The sequence below is a fragment of the Monodon monoceros genome, unplaced genomic scaffold (assembly GCF_005190385.1).
Source record: "Monodon monoceros isolate NGI ecotype Baffin Bay Population unplaced genomic scaffold, NGI_Narwhal_1 Super_Scaffold_21, whole genome shotgun sequence".
Lineage (NCBI taxonomy): Eukaryota > Metazoa > Chordata > Mammalia > Artiodactyla > Monodontidae > Monodon > Monodon monoceros.
The window spans coordinates 151,718,317-151,745,600 of NW_021703778.1; positions in this window are offsets into that span (position 1 = coordinate 151,718,317).

The following is a 27,284-nucleotide window of genomic DNA, read 5'->3' on the forward strand; positions in this document are numbered from 1 at the left end:
GAGGATACAGAGCAAACACAACTCACACTGCTGATGGTGTGTAAACTGATACAACCACTTTGGAAAACTGCTTGACAGTATCTATCTAGCTGAATATATGTATGCCCTATGGCTTAGCAATTCTACTCCCAGGTATGAACTCAAAAGAAATGCATCCATATGTTCACCAAAAAAAAAAAAAAAAATGCACAATGCATTACAATATTCATAGAAGCACACTTCACAATTGCTCAAAACAGGATACTACTCAAATATCCATCAATAGTAGGGTGGATATATAAGTTACAGAACATTCACACAATAAAATAGTACACAGCAACGAGAATGAACAATCTACAGCTACAGACAAAAATAGAAATGACTCTTACAAACAAAATGGGTTGTATTATTCAATTTTTATCCAGTTTAAAAAAAAACAGGAAAATCTAATCTATAGTTTTAGAAGACATGACAGTGGTTACTTATGGCAAGTGGATAGTGGATAAAAAGTTACATGGGAGGTTTCTGGTATTTCTATTTCTTGACTTGTTCATTATAAAAGTGAGCTCAGTTTATGAAAATCCACCAAGCTATATAATTATGTTCTGTGCATGTTATTAAAACTTAAACTATTTTTAGAGCACTTTTAGGTTCATAGAAAAATTGAGGGGAACATACAGTGATTTCTCATACACCTGCTAATTCCACATATTCACAGCTTCCCCCATTATCAACACCCTCCATCAGAGTAGTACATTGATTACAATTGATCAACCTATACATCATTTCATCCAAAGTCCATATTTTACATTGGGGTTCACATCCTGTGGATTTTGACAAATGTATAATATCAAGTATTATGTAATGTATGTCACCATTACAATATCTACAAAATAGTGTCACTGCCCTAAAAATCCTCTGTGCTCCACCTGTTCATCTCTCCCTCCTCTCAACCCTTGATAACCACTGATCCTTTTACTGTCTCCATAATTCTTCCCTTTCTAGAATGTCATATAGTTAAAATCATATAGTATGTAGCCTTTTCAGACTGGTTTCTTTCATTTAGTAATATGCATTTAGATTGTCTTCATGTTTTTTCATGGCTTGGTAGCTTATTTCTTTTTACCACTGAGTAATATTTCGTTGTCTGGATGTACCACAGTTTATTTATCCATCCACCTACTGAAGGACATCTCAGTTGCTTCCAAATATTGGCAATTATGAATAAAACTGCTATAAACATCTATGAGCAGGTTTTTGTGTGGCTGTAAGTTTCAACTCCTCTGAGTAAATACCAAGGAGCATGATTGCTGGATCATATGGTAAAAGTATCTTTAGTTCTGTAAGAATAGACAAACTGTCTTCCAAAGTGACTGTACCAATTCGCATACTCACCAGCAACGGACGAGAGTTCCCATCCAGCTTTTGATGTTGTCTGAATTCTGTATTTTGGACATTCTATTAGGTGTATAGTGATATTTCATTTTTGTTCTAATTTGCATGTCCCTAATGACATATGATGTGGAGCAGATTCTCAAAGGCTATTTTCTATCTGTTTATTTTTTTAGTGAGACACCTGTTCAGGTACCCATTTTTTAATCAAGTTATTCATTTTCTATTGTTGAGTTTTAAGGGTTCTTTGTGTATTCTGGATAACAGTCCTTTATCGGATATGTTTTTGCAAATATTTTCTCCTAGGCTGTGGCTTGTCTTCACAAGCTCTTGAATCTGTGTGCTTTCTACTGTTTATATTATGTCATTTATTTTGTATTTAGCAGTTTGCCTTTGTTATTGAGCCATATATACATAATGTAAAATATAAGATTTTAACCATTTTTAAGTGTATAGTTCAGCTAGCAGCATTAAGTACATTCACACTGTTGTGTAACCTTCACCACTTTCTATCTCTAGAAATTTTTCATCATTGCAAACTGAAGCTGTACACCTGTTAAACAATAACTCCTCATTCCCCCTTCCTCCAGCCCCTTGTAACCACTATTCTGCTATCTGTCTCTATGAATTTGACTATTCTAGGTATAAGTGGCATCATCCCATATTTGTCCTTTTGTATCTGACTTACTTCATTAGTATAACATTTTCAAGGTTCATCCATGTTGTAGCAAGTGTCAGAATTTCACCCCTTTATAAGGCTGAATGATATTTCATTATATGTCATCATTTTTAAATGTCACATAAATGCTCATTACATCAAAGCCATCAGGCCAAACATCCTTGGCCAGTTAGCTGATAACTTGTATAATAACAGGATCAAACTGGCCAGAATAAGTAAATGATGTGCATGATCACCTCCATAATATTAGTTAAGAGAACTTAGAGTGTTCTTTATGCCCTCAAATGTCTTCCTACCACACGTCCGATGTTATTTAAAATTCTACACAGGCTATTTCTAATCTCCAATATTCCTTAAAAAGAGTAACTTATTAAGACAAGACCATCTTAAAATGGTTTAAATTCCCTGCGTTATTTGTGACAGGGGAGACTTTGAGAGGAAGGGAAAGTAAACATTTCTTTTGCTTCTAGTACATTGTGACACTGTGTCATTTAATGCTCATGCCAGCTCCATAAAACAGGACTGATAATCCTCTTCTTGAATATGAGGAAATAGAGATTCAGACAGGTTCAGCAACTGGGACCAGATGAACAACCTGCACGTGGGAAACTGGATTTCATTTTCAGGTCTCAAGCTTGCTTACTATACCATGCTGCCTACCAGGAAGTGATGTAATTCATGAAAGGAAGAGAAAGAGAATACCAAAGAATAACTATCAACTACATAATTTTGTCCAAAGCTAGCCTAGGTTGTCAGTTCAACTGATGTATTTCACTAGAAGCTGTTCTTAATCGTGAAATGACTGATGTGAAACACATCAGAACTAATTTAAATATTTGGTCCATACTGAACTTTCCCAACTAAGACTAAAGACTTACCAGGAAAAATAAAAATGCTTGATTGCCTCATTTAAGGACGTCCTCTGCCTCTAGCTGTTATGTCCAGAGCTAGTGGGCTCTGTAAATTTTTTTTTTCCTATGGATAGAGAAAAAAATGCCAAGCTTACATTGTGTAAATCATTTCCATGTTTAAAACCCTTGTTCTTAGGAATTTCTTCCTGAGACATTAACAAAATTATTCTTGCTGGTCTTTAAGAATACTTGTCAGAGTATATGGAGACTAACTGGTCACTATCCTTCAAATACTAAAAGAGTCTCAATGAGCTTTCATTCCCCAGGTAATTCTAATGCCTTTCATCCTATTTCCTAAAATAATCAGAATTTTCTTAGATGTTAATAAGAAATGTCAAGGCTGAGAAAGCAACAATTCATCTGAGGCTATTTAGTATCAACTATGATCCATAATTGGCAAGTACGTCTGCTAATATTCAGCATAAACATGAAAGCAGTTTTATTAGCTTAGTGCACACTAAACTGAAATAAACTAAACTGATATTTATTAAAACATGGGAAGACAGTGCTATATTACTGAGATTTTAAAACACATCTTACTCTGGTGCTTTAATTTTATAGACTGAATTATAGAGAGAGATGCAGCTAGAGGCAGGAAGAGGTAGACATAAACACAGATATAGAAACAGAGATGGGACTCCCTCTTGTGAGAGCGCCAGAATTACGAGTAACTGCTGAACAATCATCAAGAGGAAGACACTGGAACTCACCAATAAAGATACCCCACATCCAAAGACAAAGGAGAAGCTGCAGTGAGATGCTAGGAGAGGCACAATCACAATAAAATCAAATCCCATAACCCCTGGGTGGGCGACTCACAAACTGGAGAACAGTTATACCACAGAAGTCCACCTACTGGAGTGCAGGTTCTGAGCCCATCAGGCTTCCCAACCTGGGGGTCTGGCAATGGGAGGGGGAATTCCCAGAGAATCAGACTTTGAAGGCCAGTGGGATTTCATTGCAGGACTTCAACAGGACTGGAGGAAACAGAGACTCCACTCTTAGAGGGCACACACAAAGTAGTGTGCACATCAGAACCCAGGGGGAAGGAGCAGTGACTCCATAGGACACTGAAACAGACCTACCTGCTAGTGTTGGAGGGTCTCCTGCAGAGGCAGGGGGTGGCTGTGGCTCACTGCAGGTACAAGGACACTGGCAGCAGAAGTTCTGGGAAGTACTCCTTGGCATGAGCCTTCCCATAGGCCACCATTAGCTCCACCAAAGAGCCTGTAGTCTCCAGTTCTGGGTTGCCTCAGGGCAAACAATCAACAGGGAGGGAACTCAGCCCCACCCATCAGCAGACAAGTGGATTAAAGATTTACTGAGCTCTGCCCACCAGAGCAACACCCAGCTCTACCCACCACCAGTCCCTCCCATCAGGAAGCTTGCACAAGCATCTTAGATAGCCTCATCCACCAGAGGGCAGACAGCAGAAGCAAGAAGAACTATAATTCTGCAGCCTGTGGAACAAAAACAACATTCACAGAAAGACAGACAAAATGAAAAGGCAGAGGACTTTTTACCAGATGAAGGAGCAAGATAAAACCCCAGGAAAATAACTAAAAGAAGAGGAGATAGGCAACTTTCCAGAAAAAGAATTCAGAATACTGATAGTGAAGATGATCCAGGACCTTGGAAAAAGAATGGAGGTAAAATCGAGAAGATGCAAGAAATGTTTAACAAAGACCTAGAAGAATTAAAGAACAAACACATAGAAGAATTAAAGAACAAAGAAACAGAGATAAACAATACAGTAACTGAAATGAAAAATACACTGGAAGGAATCAATAGCAGAAAAACTGAGGCAGAAGAACGGATAAGTGACCTGGAAGACAGAATGGTGGAATTCACTGCCACGGAACAGAATAAAGAAAAAAGAACGAAAAGAAATGAAGACAGTCTAAGAGACCTCTGGGACAACATTAAACGCAACATTTGCATTATAGGGGTCCCAGAAGGAGAAGAGAGAGAGAAAGGACCCAAAAATATATTTGAAGAGATTATAGTCGAAAACTTCCCTAACATGGGAAAGGAAATATGCACCCAAGTCCAGGAAGCACAGAGAGTCCCAGGCAGGATAAATCCAAGGAGAAACACTTGGAGACACATAGTAATCAAATTGACAAAAATTAAAGACAAAGAAAAATTATTAAAAGCAATAAGGGAAAAACAACAAATAACATACAAGGGAACTCCCATAAGGTTAACAGTTGATTTCTCAGCAGAAACTCTATAAGCCAGAGGGAATGGCATGAAATATTTAAAGTGATGAAAAGGAAGAGACTACAACCAAGATTACTCTACCCAGCAAGGATCTCATTCAGATTTGATGGAGAAATCAAGAGCTTTTACAGACAAACAAAAGCTAAGAAAATTCAGCACCACAAAACTGGATCTACAACACATGCTAAAGGAGCTTCTCTAAGTGGGAAACACAAGAGAAGAAAAGGACCTACAAAAACAAACTCCAAATAATTAAGAAAATGGTCATAGGAACATACATATCGATAATTACCTTAAATGTGAATGGATTAAATGCTCCAACCAAAAGACACAGGCTCGCTGAATGGATACAAAAACACAACCCATATATATGCTGTCTACAAGAGACCCATTTCAGACCTAGGAACACATACAAACTGAAAGTGAGGGGATGGAAAAAGATATTCCATGCAAATGGAAATCAAAAGACAGCTAGAGTAGCAATACTCAGATAAAACAGACGTTAAAATAATGAATGTTACAGAGACAAAGAAGGAAACTTTGTTCTTCTTAATGATCAAGGGATCAATCCAAGAGGAAGATATAACAATTATAAATATATATGCACCCAACATAGGAGCACCTCAATACATAAGGCAAATGCTGACAACTATAGAAGACGGAATCGACAGTAACACAATAATCATGGGCAACTTTAACACCTCACTTACACCAATGGACAGATCATCCAACAGAAAATTAATAAGGAAACACAAGCATTAAATGACACAATAAATCAGATAGATTTTATTGATATTTATAGGACATTCCATCCAAAAACAGCAGATTACACTTTTTTCTCAAGTGCGCACAGAACATTCTCCAGGATAGATCACATCTTGGGTCACAAATCAAGCCTCAGTAAATTTCAGAAAACTGAAATCATATCAAGCATCTTTTCTGACCACAACGTTAAGAGATTAGAAATCAGTTACAGGGAAAAAAAATGTTAAAAACACAAACACATGGAGGCTAAACAATACATTACTAAATAACCAAGAGATCACTGAAGAAATCAAAGAGGAAATAAAAATATAGATAGAGACATATGACAATGAAAACACAATTATCCAAAACGTATGGGATGCTGCAAAAGCAGTTCTAAGAGGGAAGTATATAGCAATAAAATACTACCTCAAGAAACAAAAAAAAACTCAAATAAACAATTTAACCTTACACCTAAAGGAACTGGAGAAAGAAGAACAAAAAACCCCAAAGATAGTAGAAGGAAAGAAATCATAAAGATCAAAGCAGAAATAAATGAAATAGAAACAAAGAAAACAACAGCAAAGATCAATAAAAATAAAAGCAAGTTCTTTGAGAAGATAAACAAAACTGATAAACCTTTACCCAGACTCATCAAGAAAAAGAGAGAGAGGACTCAACTCAATAAATTAGAAATGAAAAAGGAGAAGTTACAACAGACACCACAGAAGTACAAAGCATCACAAGAGACTACTTACTACAAGCAACTCTATGCCAAAAAAATGGACAACCTGGAAGAAATGGACAAATTCTTAGAAAGGTATAGCCTTCCAAGACTGAACCAGGAAGAAACAGAAAATATGAACAGACCAATCACAAGTTATGAAATTGAAACTGCGATTAAAAATCTTGCAACAAACTAAAGTCTGGGACCAGATGGCTTCACAGGTGAATTCTATCAAATATTTAGAGAAGAGCTAACACACATCCTTCTCAAACTCTTCCAAAACATTGCAGAGGAAGGAATACTCCCAAACTCATTCTATGAGGCCACCATCACCCTGATACCAAAACCAGACAAAGATACTACAAAAAAAGAAAATTACAGACCAGTATCATTGATGATTTATAGATGCCAAAATCCTCAACAAAATACTAGCAAACAGAATCCAACAACACATTAAAAAGATGATACACCATGATCAAGTGGGATTTATCCCAGGGATGCAAGGATTCTTCAATATATGCAAATCAATCAATGTGATACACCATATTAACAAATTGAAGAATAAAAACCATATGATCATCTCAATAGATGCACAAAAAACTTTTGACAAAATTCAACACCCATTTATGATAAAAACTCTCCAGAAAGCAGGCATAGAGGGAACCTACCTCAACATAATAAAGGCCATATACGACAAACCCACGGCAAACATCATTCTCAGTGGTGAAAAACTAAAGGCATTTCCTCTAAGATCATGAACAAGGCAAGGTTGCCCACTCTCACCACTATTATTCAACATAGTTTTGGAAGTCCTAGCCGTGGCAATCAGACAAGAAAAAGAAATAAGAGGAATCCAGATCGGAAAAGAAGAATTAAAACTGTCATTGTTTGCAGATGACATGATACTATACATAGAGAATCCTAAAGATGCCATCAGAAAACTACTAGAGCTAATCAATGAATTTAGTAAAGTTGCAGGATATAAAATTAATGCAGAGAAATCTCTTGCATTCCTATACGCTAACAACGAAAGATCAGAAAGAGAAATTAAGGAAACAATCCCATTCACCACTACAACAAAAGGAATAACATATCTAGGAATAAACCTACCTAAGGAGGTAAAAGACCTGAACTCAGAAAACTATAAGACACTGATGAAAGAAATCAAAGGTGACACAAACAGATGGAGTGATATACCATGTTCTTGGATTGGAAAAATCAATATTGTGAAAATGAATATACTACCCAAAACAATCTACAGATTCAACACAATCCCTATCAAACTACCAAGGGCATTTTTCACAGAACTAGAACCAACAATCTTAAAATTTGTATGGAGACACAAAAGACCCCAAATAGCCAATCTTGATGGAAGAAAACGGAGCTGGAGGAATCAGACGCCCTGACTTCAGACTATACTACAAAGCTACAGTAATCAAGAGAGTATAGTAGTGGCACAAAATCAGAAATATAGATCAATGGAACAGGATAGAAAGCCCAGAGATAAACCCACGCACATATGGACACCTTATCTTTGATAAAGGTGGCAGGAATGTACAATGGAGAAAAGACAGTCTCTTCAATAAGTGGTAGTGGGAAAACTGGACAGCTACATGTAAAAGAATGAAATTTGAACACTCCCTAACACTATACACAAAAATAAACTCAAAATGGATTGAAGAACTAAATGTAAGACCAGACGCTATAAAACTCTTAGAGAAAAACATAGGAAGAACACTCTTTGACATAAATCACAGCGAGATCTTTTTTGACTTACCTCCCAAAGTAATGGAAATAAAAACAAAAATAAACAAATGGGCCCTAATGAACCTTAAAAGCTTTTGCACAGCAAAGGAAACTATCAACAAGAGGAAAAGACATCCCGCAGAATGGGAGAAAAGATTTGCAAATGAATCAACAGACAAAGGATTAATCTCCAAAATATATAAACAGCTCATGTACCTCAATATTAAAAAAACAAACAACCCAATCAAAAAATGGGTAGAAAACCTAAGTAGACATTTCTCCAAAAAAGACATACAGAAGGTGTGCCAAGAGGCACATGAGGTGCTGCTCAACATCACTAATTATTAGAGAAATGCAAGTCAAAACTACAATGAGATGTCACCTCACACTGGTCAGAATGGGCATCATCAGAAAATCTACAACCAACAAGTGCTGGAGAGGGTGTGGAGAGAAGGGAACCCTCTTGCACTGTTGGTAGGAATGTAAATTGATACAGCCACTATGGAGAACAGTATGGAGGTTTCTTAAAAAACTAGAAATAGAATTACTATATGACCCAGCAATCCCACTCCTGGGCGTATACCCAGAGAAAACCATAATTCAAAAAGACGCATGCACCCCAATGTTCATTGCAGCACTATTTACAATAGCCAGGTCATGGTAGCAATCTACATGCCCACTGACAGATGAATGGATAAAGAAGACATGGCACATATATACAACAGAATATTACTCAGCCATAAAAAGGAAGCAAATTGGGTCATTTGTAGAGATATGGATGGACCTAGAGACTGTCATACAGAGTGAAGAAAGTCAGAGAAAAACAAGTAGCATATGTTAACGCATATATGTGGAATCTATAAAAATGGTACAGATGAACTGGTTTGCAAGGCAGAAATAGAGACACAGATGTAGAGAACAAACATATGGATATCAAGGGGGGATGGGGGGTGGGGTGGGATGAACTGAGAGATTGGGATTGACATATATACAGTAATATGTATAAAATAGATAATTAATAAGAATCTGCTGTGTAAAAAAATAAAATTCTAAAAAATAAAAATAAAATAAAATGGTATTTGAAGTAAAAAAAAAAAGAAGATGGGAGTACAAGAAACTGGATGTATTCAGACTATTTCTAGAGAAAATATGAAGTATAACTGTTAAAATTGTTATAAATAACAATCATCAAAAATATCCATATGCCACTTTGTTTATTGCATTCTGGAAGTTACCTCAATTTTTAAACAATTTTATTGATATATAATTTATATACCATAAAGTTTATTTATTTAAAGTATACAATTCAATGGATTTTAGTATATTTACAGAGTTGCACAACCATCACCATGATCTTATTTTGGAACAGTTTCATCACTCCATAAAGAAACTTAATGCCCCTTAGCAGTCACTCCCATCCCCTCCCTTACCCCTTCTCCCATCCATAGGCAACAACTAATCTACTTTCTGCCTCTGTAGATTAGCTTATTCTGAGCATTTCATATAAACAGAATCATACCACATGTGATGTTTTGTGACTGATTCTTTTACTTAGCATACTGTTTTTGAGGTTCATTGATGTTACAGCATGTAGCAGTAATTCATTCCTTTTTATTATAGAATAATATTCTATAGTATGGCTATGCCACATTTTGTTTTTCCATTTACCAGTCGGTAGGTATTTGGGATGTTTCCACTTTTTTGGCTACTAATAAATAATGCTGCTATAAACATCTGTATACACATTTCTGTGTGAACATATGTTTTCATTTCTGTTGGTTAGGTATCTAGGAGTGGAATTGTTGAGTCATATGGTAACTCCATGCCTAACGTTTTGAGGAACTGCTAAATAGTTTTCCAGAGTAGTTGTAACTTTTATAATCCCACCAGCAATGTATGAGAGTTCCAGTTTCTCACATCTTCACTAATAATTGTTATTTTCTCTCTTTTTCATCATAGTCATTCAGTGGGCATAAAGTGGTATCTCATTGTGGTTCTGATTTGCATTTTCCTAATAACTAATAATTTTGAGCATCTTTTCATATGCTTATTCAACATTCCTATAGCTTTGGAGAACTGCCTGTTCCAATCCTTTGTCCATTTTTTTAATTAGGTTGTTTGTCTCATTGAGTAGTAAGCATTCTTTATATATTCTAGATTCAAGAATCAGCTATATGACTTGCAAATATTTTCTCTCATTCTGTGGGTTGTCTTTTCACTTTCTTCATGGTGTCCTTTGAAGCACAAAAGTCTTTAATTTTCATGAAGTACAACTTACCAATCTTTGCTATTATTAATTATGCTTTTGATGTAATTCCTAAGAAATCATCACCTCACCCAAGGTCACAGAGAGTTAATACTGTTTTCTTCTAAGAGATTTTTAGTTTTAATTCTTACATTAAGTCTATAATCTACCTTGAGTTCATTTTTTTGTATAATATTAGGTAGAAATCTAAATCCATTATTACGCATATGAATATTTAGTTATCCCAACACCTTCTGTTGAAAAACTATTCTTTCTTCTATTGAATTGATTTGGCCCTTTGTCAGAAGTCAATTGACCAAAAATACTAGGGTTTATTTCTAGATTCTTAATTCTATTCCATTGATCTATATGTTTATTCTTGTGCCAGTACCACATTGTCTTGATTACTATAGTTTGTAGTAGGTTTTGAAATGGGGAAGTGTGAGTCTTCCAACTTTGTTCTTCTTTTTCAAGACTGTTTTGTCTAGTCTGATCCTCTGACATTTCCATGTGAATTTTAGGATCAGTTTGTCAATTTCTCCAAAAAAGCTAGCTGGCATTTTGATAGGGACATACATTGAATCTTTAAGAGGTTAACTCTTTAATACCTTTCATTAGAAACAAACTCTCATAATTAATTATGCAAAAAATGACTATCTAATTACTTCAAATTTGATGAAAAGTTAAAAATATAGTCACACTTTATAATCAGTTATCAGCAATAACAAACACATGCTAGGTAGTAAGCAGTCAATTGTGAAACAAAGGGAGGATACAAGGAAATATACTGTGATTTGTAAAAATGTATTTATGGGCACAAAACTTAAGGCCTACAAAAATATTAAAGAATGAAAAAAATCTATTTGTCCCAAAATAAGAAAACTAAAAAATTAAAATTCACAGCTGTTCAATTTAATGTCTATAAATGTAATTTTATGTCAACTAGCCAATTGCAGCTTAACTCTTGAAATGGTTATATATCAATATAACAACATTTAACTCATAAGAATATACAATATATGACAAACCAAAATCATACAATTAATTTTAAAAAATGTTATAGCAGAGGGCTTCCCTGGTGGTGTAGTGGTTAAGAATCCACCTGCCATTGCAGGGAACACAGGTTCGAGTCCTGGTCCGGGAAGATCCCACATGCCACGGAGCAACTAAGCCCGTGCGCCACGACTACTGAGCCTGTGCTCTAGAGCCCATGAGCCACAACTGAAGCCTACGTGCCTAGAGCCCGTGCTCCACAGCAGGAGAAGCCACCACAATGAGAAGCCCACGCACCACAACAAAGACCCAATGCAGCCAAATATTTTAAAAAGATAAATTAAAAAATATGTTATAGCAAAGGTTTTGCTTATTTGATTAAAAAAGAAGACTGATAGCGTTTGCAATAATTCTAATTCTAATACATCAAAAATTCTTTAAGGTAAGATCTAAAAAAATCAGAAAACCTATTGTCATTAAACGTCTTTAAAAAGCCATAGAATCAACTGTAAAGGAATCACATAAATTCTCAACTCTGCAGAATGAAAATATTCTATATGCTTCTTTGAAATGTAAACAAATTGCATAGTATCTTTATTGTGGTCTGTTACTCTACAGTATAGAAATCAAGCAATATTAGATCATATAATAGTCTAAGAAAAATCACTTCTCTTTTGACCTAGTTTCAAAAGCATTTCCCCTTGGCTTTGAAGATGAATAAATATGCTTGTAAAAGTACTGGATCAGTCCATCCACCCTTAGTAATGGATTCTATTAATTATCATCTGGTCCCTGTTAATTTTTAAGTTCTACTTGGAAAAAAAAATGCTTTATCGTATAAACCTTTTAATTTCTCTTTTATTTACCAAATGATTGTATACTGGTTGCTCAGGGGATCTCTAGTTATATTTAGCCTTTGATTATCCCTCTTAATAGGAATAGAAACTTTAAAGATATTCCCACAGCTAAACAAGTATCATGAATCGAGAAACTTGAAAGTAACTTCCCTTGTAACCCCCTTAGTTATTCCAAAAATGCTGAATGCTGGAGTGACCATTTTCTTCAGTGAAGACACTTCTACAAAACAGCCATTATTATCCATTGTACTTCTCAAGCACCACTATGTTTGTTATGTAAGCAAGATTTATAGAAGCAAGGTAAAAATTTTGCCCAGCAACAGTTAAAGGAAAAATGTTATTCATAATCTTCAGTTCTATTAAGACAAAAATATTGGCAAAGAGATTGTGATTATTTCCTTTTCAAACTGGTTGTCATTTCCTAGTTCCAGATGCACTAGAAATTTGAAGCTCACTGGGGAGGATGAGTGATTTTACGTTCTGTGTCTAATTAAATGGCTCAGTAGTCCTCCCTTTAGCAGTTGAACTACACTTTAAGTTAATGTGTTAACTGAATAATAAAAATCTAAAGATAAGAGTACATTTGCAAATTGAGCATATTCCTATTGCCATTTTGTGATGCATATAATTGGTTTTGGAAATGTTCAGTTTACCAGGATCAAAAAGGTTGTGCCTAAAGAAACCGGCAAGTTGTTTATCCTCTTGGTAGTTTAATAATGATAATTTTAAAAAATTGAGTTTCATACACAGGCAGTCAATACTACCTACTACTATGAATATCTGAATCTTATATAAACTTTACCAGATTATTCACAATTATAATGAAAAATGAGAATATCTGAAGACTTCTTTGACTATTACACTTTCTTACAAAAGAGAATAAACAAACATTTATCAAAGTGCATCTTTCTTTTGGTATATTGTAGAACTAACCATGTTCTACAAAATATTTAGCCAGAGGACTACTAGTTCATTAAAATCAAGAAAAAAAATTATCATTAACTTAAATAGACAGTGCTGATTTCCACTGGATTCTTTCAACCTGTTGCTTTTCCATCACGGGTCCCTTTCTTTGTCCATGAGGAGAGGGTTTATGGATGAGAACACCTAAGTTTTAGAGAAGTTACATAAGTTGATTGAGGTCACACTGCAAATGGTGACAGAATCTTGATCCTAAAAATGAATCTTTTTTCATTATACCATTATTCTATGCACCTCTCTTTAGCCAGTAGCGATTATTGCTACTATCATTACCACCATCACTCTGATTTTGCCTCCTCTCCATCTAAGTCCTCACATCAAAGTAGTATGCATGTTCTAGGTCAATTTAAGGTAGAATTGGGAGTCCTGGTGTTGAGAGCCTAACTTGAAGGTGACTTCAAATCTGGGTATAAAAAAGCTACAAATGAGAAAGCCTGTTCTTCACAAAAGAAGCCTCTGAGAACAATGGATGTCACAGTGAAACGACAGGGAAAAGCAGAGCGTGACTCAGATGTTCTCAAATGCACCAGCTCTTTACCACCTCATATTAGAGGTACTAGAGGTACGTCTGTTTTATAGTTCTTCTAAAGAATGCATCTACACCAAAGTATTCATGAGTGGTGCAGATTTTACTGAAGATTTTGTAGGGAAGATGAAGAAAGAGATTTAAATTGTATATTCCTCCAAAACCTTCAAAGGCACCCATTAGAGACTTTTATTCTTTTCCAAATCACTACCAGCATTTCTCTTCCTCTTCTCTTTCACCACATGCTGCCCCACCTTGTTGAATCTTTTCCTTCCCCAGTTTTCTCAGGATCGTCAAATACTTTTCCCCTTTAGAATGCTGAAAATTTTAACTCTGCCTCAGGAACTACCCCCTTACTGTATCCCAAACCCCATGACACTCAGAAAAATAAAGGCCTTCTAATTTACACCACCCATTCTCCATAGCAGGCTACAAGAAAGTATAGTGTTTTTTTTTTTAAAAAAGAAGCTTGGTTGTCCAGAATCACCATCCATGAAGATTATGTGGACTAATGGATTCCCTATGTTATACTATGCCTGCCTCCATGTTAATTCTGTCTGTCTTCGCCTTGGTCTGACTTTCACCCTCATTTTTACTGCAAATCTTGAACCTGTTTGATTTTCGCCAAAAATTGGAATGCACCCTGCTTCCAAAGATTTTATAAGTAACAATTAACACAGCCCCATTTATTTAGCATTTTCTAATAATAAGCATTTCCACATTTGTCAGTGTGGTGAGCACTTTACAAATAATTACATTTAAACCTCCCAACAAGCCTACTAAATCGTTATCACTTCTCACATCTGTCCCTTGCCCTTCCCCTTATCATGAAAAAAGACTTTCTTCTTGGTGCTCACATGTTGGTGGGAAAGAGACAGTGTGCTCACTAAGCAGCCAGGAATCAGTTGCTGAACAGCAGGGGATAGGTGGGTAACAATTATTCAGTACTGACCTTGATTTCACATCTAAATGGTTTAATGAGACAAAGAAATTATGCCACATTTAAATTTAATTCACTGAGTTTATGTAGTGAGTAATAACTTCTCAAATGGTGTCGACTGTGTGATCTTCCGTAATCTTCATAGCGACCCTGAGGAAAAAATATTATTATGACCCAATTTTCACAGACCAGGAAAGGCGACTCATAGATGTTGAGAAACCTATACAAAAATCTGCTAGCAGATGGCAGATGTGACAGTTGTCTTTATCTTCTCTCTCCAGACTTTATGTACTGATACTTTGAAAAATACCATGAATATATATATACATAACTATACGTATATGCATATAGTATGCATATACTAGTATGTGTGTTTAAATGTCTGTCTCACAAGGAAATGGCAACTGGCTTATAAGGCTGAATTATTTAATACGGAAACTGATAACAGCTTAACAGTGGCCCCTCTAAAAAAGGTAAAATTTCAAGTTCAGTGAATTGATTCAGAAATTTATAAACCTAGAATTTAAAATCTACTTCAATTTCATCATTTAAAGCTCATATTTTCCCATCTGTAACCTAGAGGTAGTTATTACAGAATTTTCAAAAGTTGTTTCAAAAGATAATTTTATTTTGATTTATGTATGGGCAGATATTGGGAGCGGGGGTACCGCAGTCTTTTTAGATCTGAAGGCCTCTAAAATTCTGAACTCAAAGCTGGCAGTATAGAATACTCCTTCAAGCCATGTAATACTGAAAGGACAAAAATAGGGTGGCAGTTAGAAGAGAAAAATATAAGTAAAGAACCATCAGAATGGGTTGGAATACTGAAATCAAGACAACATAATACATTTATTACCAAGTGAATATGAACTGCAAAGCACAGATCATGTTTCAAATACAAAAGAACTTCTGAGAAACGAGATGGTGACAATCATAACAATAGTTTAACATTTCCTTAACACATACAGTGTGCCAAGAACTTCATATGTATCATCTTACTTAATCAGTTCCATGAAGTATTATTATTATCATTTGCATTTGGTAGATAAGAAACTAAGATGTGAGAATTTATGGAAGAGCCGGAAGTCACCCAGCTTGTGACTGGTTTTAGCCACAGTGTCCAAAGTGTGGCCACCAGCGGCATTCTCTCAGGCATGAGGGGAAGAGAGAGAGTGGGTGGAAGGATAAAACACAGAGCTGCCAATCCCTGCAAATTTACAAAACAGAGAAATTTGGGTAATTTCAAACTTAAAAGTTGAAAAAATTAGAGTCCTTTATGACAGCTCATACATTAAAAATGGAGGAAGTTCTGTAGCAATGGAGGCTTAATAAAAAGAACAAAATTGATCCTATGAAGTAGATAAAATGTATAATTCAACAAATCTGTTTAAACTGGTTTCTCCTGTGGAGCAGCCATGTGATGGAGTTGGGAAGGGGAGGAGACTGGAAGGGAGGAGAGGAGAGGAGATGGTAAATAATGGCTGAAAAGAAACAAGAGACTCATCCTAAGAGTAATGCAAGGAATTCTCAATGAAAAGCGAACAAGAAAAAGTTTAGATGTCATGAGAATCTAAAACATTTGGGTAAGTATTAGAGTTAATCGTTTGAAGTAAGGTTTGGAAAATGACTCCTTAGCTAATCTCCTCTTAGAAAGAACAGAGGAACATTAAGTAATTTGGTCACAATCATTACAAGACAGGTTTATATAAAATTTCCCGTTTCTCAGGGCCTCACCTTAACCCTTGCTATTCATATCACTATTTTTGATTCCAGAATATTAAGAACAGTGCAATCATGGATAAATGGTAAACATGCTGTGGTGGGTTTGTTTTCCCCTACTCAGGGTTTTCTGTGGGGTGTAGATGGTAGGAGTTACACCATGCATAGCCATTTGTATTCATTTCATCAGCTGATTATAGACATCCTTCCCAGGAAAGCTTCCTTCCCTGATATGCTCAATTCTATCACCAAACTCTGAGGCGCAATGAAGGATTCATGAGGTCAATGATAGTATAGAGATGTGAAATGCAAAATGAAATTGTTTAGATTTGTTGCTCTATCATAATGTGTTTTCTATAATACCAGTGTGGCAAGCTGCACACTTGATCAAAAACATATCTTTATAAGCTGTGGAACCTCATACTTTAGTTATCACTTCTGCAGATATGCAGAGTAATACCTCACCTAGGCAGAATGCTGATGAGAGGCAGAAAATAGTTATGCCTCTGAATCGCTAGTGCACATTCACTCCCAAAGCTAATACCTAAAACTTCAATAATTTATTCAGTAAAAAGTTTACTGGACTCTCACTCAGAACCATTTTACTTTTATTTTATATACAATTCTAAGAAATTTGGTATAGCATGGGATTAATCTAAATCAGAGTCACAGGCTCTCCCATAAGTTCTCACCCATGCATTATTTGGTAAGGGGTTTAATCTTTCAAAGCCTCCATTTCCCCACCTGTAAAATGGGGATAAAACATTTACATTTCATAGGATAGGTTTGAGGATATAATCAGCACATTCACATAAAGTATAAACACAAAGGAGGTACCTTAGAGTTTAAATACAGACATTTTTTTCATAGAACCTGATGCCACATAGTGAACCAACTACCTTATCTGAAGCTCAATCAGAGAAATAGCAATCCCTTCCCAAGCCTCCGGGAAACTATTCTGGAATGCTTGAGAGACTGTACATTGATCTCTACAGTAGAAACTCCCTAGGAGATTTTCAAGGGTAATTTTAATTTATATAATTGTCTTTTTGTTGCTAGCATTAATATCTCCCTAAGAATTCAAAATGCATAGCAATCTGAACCTAATGAGCACAGAGGTAAATGGGCTTTCCTAACCTCATTGCCCTGCCTTATTGTAGAATACAATAATCAGTGTTCTTAATAATTAAGTCATCAAGAAAGTGTTAAGTAACTGTTCCCTAATGCTCTGACAAAGAAGATAGAGTAAATAGAGATGTTTAAAAAGATCACTATTTAAAAAAACTAGAATTTTTAAACAATATTTTTAGGAAATTTATAGGTATAAATACTCAGCCAGTCAAGAAAAGTCATTCATGAAAAATGGAGCTAATCACAGTGCCCAAATATAGGACCACTGTCTTCCCATTCATGTATAAAGATGGTTTAATATTCACTCTCCAGTACTTGGACTCAAGACTACCAAGGTAAGGATTTTTGGAAAAGAGTGAGTTACTTAGACGTTTGCCCTTTCAGGACCTTTGGTTACTGTACTAAGTTGTTTCTCTTCTTATTGATTTGTAGGAGCTCCTTAAATACTAACGATATTGGCCTTGCTTCTGAATTATAAACAAATTTCCACAGTTTACTCTTTGTTTTATAGTTACTTTTTTGCTATTCAGAGGTCTTAAATTTTAGTATAATCAAATGTGACATAATTTCCTTTTATGATCCGTGAATTGCTGACATACGAAGAAAGCCTTTTTCTAATCCAAGATCATTAAAATATTCTCCTATACTTTCTCCTATCCCCTCTATGGCTTTAATTTCACATTTAAGGCATTAATCCAATTATAGCGTATGTGTGTGCATTATGCAAGGTAAACAATTTCCAATAAAACATCTTTTATGAGAATATAATTTTTAGCCTCTTAATTCACGTCGGCAAAAGCATGGATTTTTACACTATGCCTCGGTAAAATAAATGTTATAGATTTTTCATATGATTCTAAATTATCAAACCCCTCATATCTCTTAAAATAAGTAAACATTTTGGTGTTGTGACAGAAGGAAAAGGGAACTAACACTGACAGAATGCCTAAAATATGCCAAGCTCTGTCCTGGGCACACGATATATGCCATTTCATTTAATCCTCACAAAGCTGAGATTCAAAGAAGATAATAATTTACCCCCAAAGTCACATAGCTGATAAAGTGGAACAATGACTCAAAACCAGCTTGTTCTGACTTCAAAACATATATTATTTCTGTGCAGAGACACAGAAGTCTTACCTATGTCTAAGGAATGCATGATTATAAAATTTAGTGGTTAATGTTATTTTTTCCCCAAATTCAAGGTAGCTCATTTAATGCTTTGGTAACAGTTATTATTGTATCTAAGTATAGAAACTGAGGGAAAATGGTAATAGACTTGGGCCTCATCCTGGGTAAGATGAGAGCTAGAAAAGTGTATTATCCTCTTTTTTTCTAATTCTGTTTTCTGAATTTCTAGACTGAAAGTTAGTAAAGAGGTGACATGATAATCCATTAAAAATTCCAGGCACTTGGGAAATCTTGTACTTCTAGGTATAGCTTCCTGCCTTCATACACTCATCCAGAATGTTTAGGACCTAGAAATAAATCACTTTATGAAATAAAATAACATAATCAGAGAATAAAGTCAATTCTGTTCATTGCTTTCATATATAGCCCCACAGAAATATTTATGTTAATGTTATACATGATAATTTTACTGTTATTGCTATATCAATACAAAAAGTTTATAGCACTTTATTGCATAAAAAACATACATTATCACAGTTGATTTCAACAATCACCACATAAGAGGAAAGCAGGGCAGGCATTATTTCCCCTGTGAGACAAGGTAGCTGAAGTTGTCTATATCCCAAGGCAGAGAATGAATGAAATCAGTTTTTCCCGCCATGCTGTACTAGAGAGAAAGGAAGGAAGGAAGGAAGGAAGGGAGGGAGGGAGGGAGGGAGGGAAGGAGGGAGGGAGGGAGGGAGGGAAGAAAAGGAAAAAAGGTAGATTTAATCTTAAAATGCAATGCAAATCTAATAAAATAGAATTTCATAATGTTTTAGTTTATTAACATCTGCTTTTAGATCTACCCTGTTATAAAAAGAGACGTTATCAACTCTGTCCCTAGAGTTATTTGAGAATTTAATAGGACAAATATCTGTCCTTAAGGATCGAAAAAATAACAGGTGGACCAGAAAGTCTGCTGAATTCCATTCTAAGCCAGTAATTAACATTCATAAAGAATTTACAACTACTTTCATATCTTCTTTGAAAAAGCTCAATTCCTCAAACATTAAGTAAACCTACTGTTCTGAGGGGTTCTAAGGAAATACAGTGGTAAATGAGATGTCTATAAAAACCAATGTTAACTGTGACTGCCTCTGAGAGTGTAGGATTAAGGGAGTTATTTTGGCATATCTCTATCTTCAAATTTTTATGTAATAAGCATGCATTTGCTTTGGAGAGAGAGAGAAAGAAAGGGAAGGAAGGAAGGAAGGAAGGAAGGAAGGGAAGGAGGAAGGAAGGGAGGGAGGGAGGGAGGGAGGGAGGGAGGAAGGAAGGAAGGAAATGTGTGGGAAAGAATATAGTATGGTGTTGTCTTATTTTCTTCTAGAATAGACCTCCCATGTTAAATCCCTTTAGAAATGCCATGCTAAAGGAGAGGGGAAGCTCACAGTGATTGATCAGTTACTATGTTCAGCTGTTTGCTTAGATAGTTATAAACACTAATCTTATTTATTTCTCACCACAACTTTGCAAAGAAAATATTATTATCCTCATTTTGTAGATTTGGAGACTGGCTCTTAGTGAGGTTATATGACTTGCCTTTGGTCACACAACAAGGTTGCAGACCACAGGTACAGTATTCTTTTCACATTGTCATGACACCTTTCTTTTAATCCTGCAGGCAACAGGCTTGCCCCTTGCTGAGTCTGGTTTATGACTAAAAGAGAAAATCATGTGAAGTCCCTAAAAGCTTTGTATTTCTTTTTATTTGTAGCTCCTGAATACACCAAATATCAATTCCTATTGAATTACCCCTAGTCCCAATAAACTATTGTGCTAAATCCATTATATCTAATCAATTGGTTTGCTTGTTGACCAAATTTTCCCACTGGATAAAATGGAAAAATTGTTAACCCTTTGTTTTAAATTAATGTAGTTCAAACAATTGCCCTGAGTGTTCCGTAATTAATGTTGACTACATATCTACTTCTACCCTGAAATTTTAATTTGTACATTTCAGGTTAGAAACAAAACATGAACTAAACAGAAACGATTCAAGTTGAACCTAGAGAATTTTACTTAATGAGAGAAAACTTCTAGAATTATAAATTAGTAAAAGGAAAGAGTTTTTTAAGTCAATATTTAGTCCAAAAAGTTCAGATTGAATTAATATTGATCATCAAGATGTTAAAGATTCCAATATCTGGAGAAAGACTAATATTTACAAAAAATAAGTAAAGTGATTAGATATTTATTAGAAATCAAATGACTTCTAGCCATCAGGAAAATGTTTTTTCTTGGGAAGTCTTAATGAGCAGAATTAGGGACAAGAGTGACTTTTAGGGTGTCAGTAGGTTTTGTTTCTGGATCTCAGTACTGGTTACCTGATGAAGCTCTGTTTGCATATTTTCTGGTTGTACTAATATTTTATAGTTCAATAAATGTTTCTGAGAAATGAGGATTATGTTTCTAAGTGAGGACTAAAATATCCTAAATGGTTTTTAAATGATAGTTTTTATGTCTCTGCACTATAGACTTAAAAGAAAAAAGAAAGGGGGTGGGTAATGAAAAGAGCTTAGGTATAGTAGATATTTATTCTTTTGCAAAAGAAAAAGACAAAGAGAATATTTTTAAAAATCATTTCACTACGGGTAAAATCCAAAAGACAAATTCCTCTGAGTTCTTGTAATCTGTATGTATCTGACCTGGGATTAGGAGTGAAGTTCTCATACACAACAGGCCCCCAATTAACTCCCCTTTCTTCTACACACATATGCACATACACACAAACACACATACACTCCAGACTATGTAAACCATCTCTGAAAATAAGTCTTTGTCCTATGAAGAATCACCTTTGAGTATGACTCATACTCTCACATTTCTAAGGTTTAACTATAGGATAACTTTCATTAGCCTCGTGGCTGACAAGCCAAAAATGGGTTGTAAGGTTATTGCTGATCCATGAAATCCTTACTTTTAAAGTTGACTATTTTAACCCCCAATTCTGTTTAAAGCCTATTAGAAAATAATTAAAAATAGCAAACTTAGCTTCAACACAAGCTAGTAGTTCTCAAACTTTAGAATTCATACGGAGCACATGGAACACTTGTTGAAAACATAAACTTTCAAACTTTATGTCAGAGACACTGATTCAGTAGATCTGTAGGGGTAGCCTCAGGGATCTATGCTTTCCACAAGCATGCCAGGTAACTCTGAAGCAGATAACCAAACACCATACCTTGAGAAACAATGCCATTATTAGAAACTCAACTATGAACAAGTTCCAGCCAAACTCTGCATGGGATTCAAAGAGATCACAATCCAAGCAGTGTGCATAGACCTGAATGGTCTATGGTTTTCATCCTGGAAATCTAACAATCCATGATTTGATTCCACATGAGAGTAAAGCAAAGAAAAAAGACATATCAGGACAGGGGATTTCACCATGTTCTCTTAGTGAGTTTTTACCAGATGTACCCTGGCTGAAGTTTTATATATTTGTAAACTTTTCCCCAATGCTTTCACAAATCTTTGTCCTGTGAGACACAGTGGCTTAAGTGAGGAGAAGGATACAATTCAGTAAACTTTTATGACACCCCGACCCATGTTTGACTAAGACCTAACAAAGACTACTTAGCAGGCAAACACTCCATTTGGAGACAGGCCCCATCCACAGAAGTCATGATTCAACCTGTCACAACAAGTATACAAGCCTTATATCTGGATTGTCATGGGGTGTCAGTCACAGGGTGGCTTACTAATTTTCCTGAAACTCAGAGTCTCATGATGCCAGAAAAAGCAGCTACCTTGTTTACTCTTTTTCTTAGGCAATCTTTCTCTGCACTATCATTTTGATCATCAACGTGCTTGGGTTGGCAGGAGCCAAAGAAAATTCAAATGCAACCCAGAAACAACAGAAATGTGTCATCCTGGAACAGACATGTGGTCTGTCCAACCTAGGCACCTGCTCCTCATGATGAGTAATGCCAGATGTTTCAGGGAAAGACACAAGCCTTTATTACACATCTGCTTTATGCAATTGTGCAACAATACATCACAAGGGAGTTTTCTTTTTCTGACCCTGGATTAGCCATCAGTTACAGCCTAATATTTCAAGACATCAGCCCTTGAACTCATCCCTGCATCCTTTACTGCACTCTCTCTTAAAAAATAAAAAGAAAGCAGAAAGAAAGAAAGAATATTTGCTCAGTATGTTCAACCATCAACTCTAGACCGAAGCAATTATACTTGTAGATAACCTTCTCTAGCTTCCATTAAGGAGATGGCTAGACATTTGATAGAAGAGCAATAAGTGTTGGTTATAGTAGGTAAATGAGAACTAGCTCTCATTTGCAAATAGCTTTGAAATGAAAATCACTTTCCTGGTAATGCTAAAAGTCAGTATTAGGAAAGCCTTACAAAATGTGAATAGCTAACTGAACATAATTCAGGTAAAGCTACAAAAAAACTAGTAGCAATTGCGATAAATATAAACACTAACAAACTTTCCTGAATTATATACTCCTGAAAAACTTTAATAAGCAAAGAGCATAACCATAGCATGTTTATTCACTTTTTCACAGACATTTATAGAGTGACTTCTCTGTTCTAATCACTGTGTTAAGTGCTAGGGAAACATTCATGGTCTTACCCTTACATAGTTCCATAGGGAAAATGGACAACTGTTAGGGAAAATAGATAAAATAATGATAAACTGAGGTATACGTTCTAAAGGAAAACAGCATGGTTATAATATAGAAAAACTGCAGGAACTTGCTTAAAGTTGTCAGCTGAATTTTCCTTAAGATGTGATATTTAAACTGAAGTAAAAGAAAGAAAACTAATATCAGTCCAAAAGCAGGAGAGTAGTGTTCTGGGTAGAGGAAATAATGAGGGTAAATCTTGTGGGTAGAAGCTTGGTGTGTTTTAGGAACTGAAAGGAAGTCAGTGTACCTGGGAGTAGATAAGAATCAGATCTTGAATTAATTTATAGGTTACTGTAAGGAGTTTGGGCTTTGTTATAAGTGAGATGGGAAGACACTAAGGACTTAAAGTGGAGAAATGGTATGAACGTATATCCATTTTTAAAAGCTCATATGGGGAAGTCTGTTAGAAAGGGTGATTACCTAACTTTAAAGTACACACAAAGATTTGGGGATCTTGTCAAAATGCAGATTCTGATTCTCTAAAGCAGGGCATGAAATTCTGTGTTTATAATAAGCTCCTGGGTGATGGTCTGGTCTGGAAGCTACTGGTTCTCAGACCACCTTCTGAAGAGCAAAGGATGAGAAAACTTTTACAGTAATTCAGACTCTTGCCTCCACCAAGATGGTGGCTTGAGCTGGGACAGAACATGTGGTAATGGAGGAAATGTGACCAATTTGAGAAATATTGGGGAGTTAGAACTAACAGATTCTCTATAGCATGCTTCTGAACACCACAGCAAAGTGTGTATTAAGAAGACCTCTGGGGCTTCCCTGGTGGCGCAGTGGTTGGGAGTCCGCCTGCCGATGCAGGGGACGCGGCTTCGTGCCCCGGTCCGGGAAGATCCCACATGCCACAGAGCGGCTGGGCCCGTGAGCCATGGCCGCCGAGCCTGCGCGTCCAGGGCCTGTGCTCCGCAATGGGAGAGGCCACAACAGTGAGAGGCCCGTGTATCGCAAGAAAAAAAATAAAAAATAAAAAAAGGAAGACCTCTGAAACGAAAATTTCTGAAAGTTAAAGGGGATCCTGAAGTTCTTGTCTCAACACTTGTTACAGAAGAGGACAGAAGGCAGAGGTAGAAACTTTCAGTGAGTAGGTTAGAACTTAGCTTGGGGGTGCGATGAGGGTTAAAGGTAGTGTGGGTGGAATAGAGATACTGCCTGGGGCTCAGCCTATTTGCCTGACAGCCAGAGAGTTATCAGCAGTAGTGAGAGCAGAAAACCACAGACACACAGGAAAGGATGTTGAACCTCAAAGTCAGGGTTTTAAGTCTTAGTTCTGCCACATTTTAGCTCTGCGTCTCTGAAAAAAAAAAGTTTACTAGTCTATCTGTTTCCTCATTTAATAAAATATAATGTAATGAGATCATGCATATGAAAATATTTAGCATGGTGCCTACAATAAGGTATTAATAAATATCAATCAAATTACACTTATGCATCTTAATGGGGGACCATTTTTTGTTTCTTCTGAAGATGTAAAAATCATCCATGTAACTATAGAAGGGAGTGATTTCACATCCTGGAGTGTGTCGCCATGCAACCCATATTATTTCTGCTTCTGGTAAAGACGTTTTCTGACAATGAAGTTGGAAAGCCTTTTCTCACTTAGAAGCAATAAAAGAGTATCCCCTTTAAATTCAACAATGGTCCATGCAGCAAATGCTCCAAAGGCAACTTACAATTAAATATAACGTTAGGTTAATACAGAAGTTACAGAGCTTATCTAGTCCCTTTGCCACACCTGAAAGGATACCTCAAAGGTAGCAGACTCCTATTTTAATGAAGCTCTTAGGAAAAGAAGCGTTTGGCAAAACCAAGGTAGGCTATTTCAAGGTCTCCTTAAAATAACCAGCAGGATATTTTTCTTGATGATTTGATAACAGTCTTCTGCTGTTTGTTTGTTATATTATATGTACTAAAAAAGAGATTTACTGGCTTTATCTTTCCTGGTTCAATTTAAAGTCATTCCTCCTTTCCATACTCTCAGAGGGAATGGAAACAGCTGGTCCCCACGCTCTGTAACTCAGGTCTGGTGTGAAGTTAGGCCGACTTCAATTAAGCCTCTTTTGTAATTAACAGCAAATATTTGCATACAAACAAAGTTCCAGAAGTCCCCCAAAATTCTTTGATTCCAGAATGGGTAAAACACGACCCCTGTAAACATACTCTGCATCGTTAATTCATAGTGATTATAGTCTTCCCAGTGATACAAAGTCAAACTCAGCCTTTCAAAATTATAAATTCAGAACAGTGAGCTTCTTTATAATCTTAAAAGTCATGGGTTTATAGCTTTCTCAAGATAGGGAAGAATTTATAGAGTATATTTCATATAGCCCTGTGAGTTTTACTTGTTGAACCCTATGCCTGAAATAAACCACCAGGATCTTCTCCCAAAACGCATTGTATCTACCCCAGTCAAGGTAGATGTAGACTCTTGGTCTCAGTCACTCTCCCTCCCTCCCTTCCCCACCCTCAGAATAATTCTCAAATCCCAAAAGAAGGTCTCTGAAATTTCTCTAAGCAATCCACGCTGGTATAAAAGAGGCAAACATTTTGGTCATTGTCATTGTGCACACTCTCTTAGGCAACATGTAGGACCATGTCCAAAATGTTACATGTAACCCTAGCCTTTTATAACAACTTCTCACAAAACATTTCTGAGTAAGTCAAGTTCTCAAATTGCACAGAATCCCTCAAACTCAGAGGAAACGTCCAGGCATTTTCCACCCCTGCAGAGATGATCACCGTCCGTTTCCTCACAGCCAGGCCACATGATCAGGGAACGGAACATTCCAACCACACAAATTAAGCGAATCCTACAAACCAGTAGTTTCCTCCACCTGGACTCATGATACATAATGTCAAGCATTTGGGTTTCGGAGATGAAAAATCTTTCAAAAGACATGACAGTTAGGCATTTATCTTTCACCTGTACTTCTGCAATGGGCTTGATCAGGCTCTCCCTGCTTCCAGTGCAGCCCACTTTAATCCCTCCTTCACACCAACTCCAGAGGGAGACATCTAAGGTGTAAATTTGATCATGGCACTTGGGCAATTGGTGAACTAGAATTTAACATGTCAAACCCACAGATATTCTTGTCTGACTCCCTCACTAACCTGTAAAACCTTTAAAGCAGGGGACAATTCATATTTATCTCATTAATCCTACAAGCTAACACTAGGCATGACATTTAATATATACTACATAAATGCTTGCCTAATGAGTAACTATTAGTGTTTCAGAATCACAGATTCCCCAAAATGGAGATCCAGAAAGTGAAGGAAACATACTAAATGACAAAGAAGCCAAACTATAGACCTTCTGTCACATCTTCTTATTCCCCAGAGCAGTTAGAATAATATCTGAAATAAATACTTTATATCACAAACTCCTATTGCATCCAGAGCTTCTGAGATCACCATCACACCCTAAGTGACATGCAGAAAAATCATATTTCACACCAACATATTATTATTGAAACAAAGCAAAGCTGTGCTGTAGGTTTTAAGTAGAGGAATGGGATAATGTTTTCTGAACACAGTTTCACTAAAATGGACTTGAGTACATATTTTCCAGTAATGATATCCCAATACCCACATCTGCCTCCCTATGCCCACCACACACACACACACACACACACACACACACACACACACACACACACA